General features: G+C 41.4%; 1 protein-coding gene across 2 annotated transcripts in view; it reads left to right on the top strand.

Annotated features, from left to right (window-relative positions):
- The window catches only part of LOC116686516 (zinc finger protein 37 homolog), a 21,152-nt gene that overhangs the window by 18,224 nt on the left and 929 nt on the right, over positions 1–1,999 (top strand). The gene's annotated exons all lie outside the window — the stretch shown is intronic.

Raw genomic sequence — 1,999 nt, forward strand, 5'->3', positions numbered from 1 at the left:
TGTGGGGATGAGCTTTCCTCATTTCCATCTTCTTCCAACTCTTCTCAGGGACAGTAGGATGACGGGAACTGGCTACTCCTTCCTCCAAAGCTCCTACCTCCTGACTGGGTCCCGAGTGTGCTGCTGTTCCTCGTAATGTGTGGGGGGGGTCGGGGTGGCCTGGTCCAGACTGGAGCTCCACCCTGCGGTTCAGGGGAACCTCTGCTTTTAACCACGACACTTCTGGACATTGAGAGGATTAAGGAAAGACAGTACATGTTAGAAAAAATGTGACAGGGTATCTTTACAGGGCTCCAAACTACGACCAAATTGTTGCTTTCTGCTTTATTTTTTTTAAAGTACAAGCAGTTTTTTACAAATATTCAGCTTAATCTGACGAAACATTGCTTAAATGAATGTGAGGAGTTCGGCCTTTATCACAGAAACATACGGCGCCCCCCTGGGATCAGACTGAGTAAAAAAAATAATAATAATAAATAAATCAAAAAGTGCGCACGGATTCATTTAAACCAGGGCATACGGTTTTATAAACGTGAAGAGCCAAAATAGGGCAAGATTCTACCGGTAAACCAAACGATGATTGCAATAGCACTCTACACTTAGTGAGATGCTTTTAAGCTATTGCTGGAAAAAAAGCAGAGTTGGAAGAAGTGTTCTGCATTATTTTTAGGAGAAAAACCCAAATGTTATTCAAGGTAATAAAATAGAGAACCACTGGCAGGATCTGTATAAGCTGTACTCAAATACAATGTTACAGTTTTTAGAGCTGATTTCTGAAAGGGTAAATGAGGGACACTACTTTATTTCATCGTTAAATTAATAGATATTTTTTGTCGGTGTTGTAGTTTATATACGTCGAAGCACCGCCACAATCTTATTTCTCAAAGGTTGGAGAACGGCTCGATTTGATAAAAATGAGTTTGTAGCTCATTGTTATCCTTTCTACGTTAGGAAAGATACGTCATTTATGATTTAACATCATTTCAATATAGAGTAGTTGATCCCAGAAGTTTGAATCTGTGAATATCTTTCCAATTTATCGCACGGTTTATGAATCCTTGTGCACAGTTTGTTATTTATTTATTATTATTTTTTACTCATCTGACCCCAGGGGGGCTCCGTATGTTTCTGTGATAAAGAGCCTAGCCTAATGTCGTCAAATTTACAGGTTTCACATTTGTGAATATTTGTTAAAACTGCTTGTACTTTTGAAAAAATAATTGCAGAATGCAACAATTTGGTCGTAGTTTACCTGCTGGTTGTTGTAAAGTGCGATATAAATAAATTTAGATTTTTTTTTAATGATAGTTTGGAGCCCTGTAAATATGAAATTACAGTTTCTACATGTGCTTGTATTTCCTTAATCTCCTCAGACGTCCAGAAGCTGTTAGTGGTTAAAGCAGAGGTTCCCCCTGAGCAGCAGGGGTGGAGCTCCAGTCTGGACCAGAAGGACCCAGACCCCCCACACATTAAAGAGGAACAGGAGCAACTCTGGACCACTCAGGAGGGAGAGCAGCTTCAAGGGCTGGAGGAGGCTGATATCAAGTTCCCGTTCACTTTGTGTCTACATTTGTGAATATTGTTACCCTGCTTGTACTTTTGAAAAATAATTGCAGATCAAAACTTTGGTCGTAGGTACCTGCTGTGTTGTTGTAAAGTTGCGATATAAATAAAGGTTTAGATATTTTTTTGAATGATAGGTTGGAGGCCCTGTAATATGGAAATTACAGTGTTCTACATGTGGCTTGTATTTCCTTAAATCTCCTCATGACGTCCAGAAGCTGTTGTGTAAAGCCGAGGTTTCCCCCTGACGGCACATTGGGGTGGAGCCCATCTGGATACCAAAGTGACCCAACCCCCCACCCAGTTAAAGAGGACAGGCAACTCTGGACCACTCAGGAGGGAGAGCAGCTTCAAGGGCTGCCAGGGGCTGAATCACGTTCCCGTTCACTACTGCCCCTGAGAAGAGTGAAGAAAGATGATGATGCGAACGCTCCGT

This window comes from Etheostoma spectabile, unplaced genomic scaffold (assembly GCF_008692095.1).
Source record: "Etheostoma spectabile isolate EspeVRDwgs_2016 unplaced genomic scaffold, UIUC_Espe_1.0 scaffold383, whole genome shotgun sequence".
NCBI classification, from domain to species: Eukaryota; Metazoa; Chordata; class Actinopteri; order Perciformes; family Percidae; genus Etheostoma; species Etheostoma spectabile.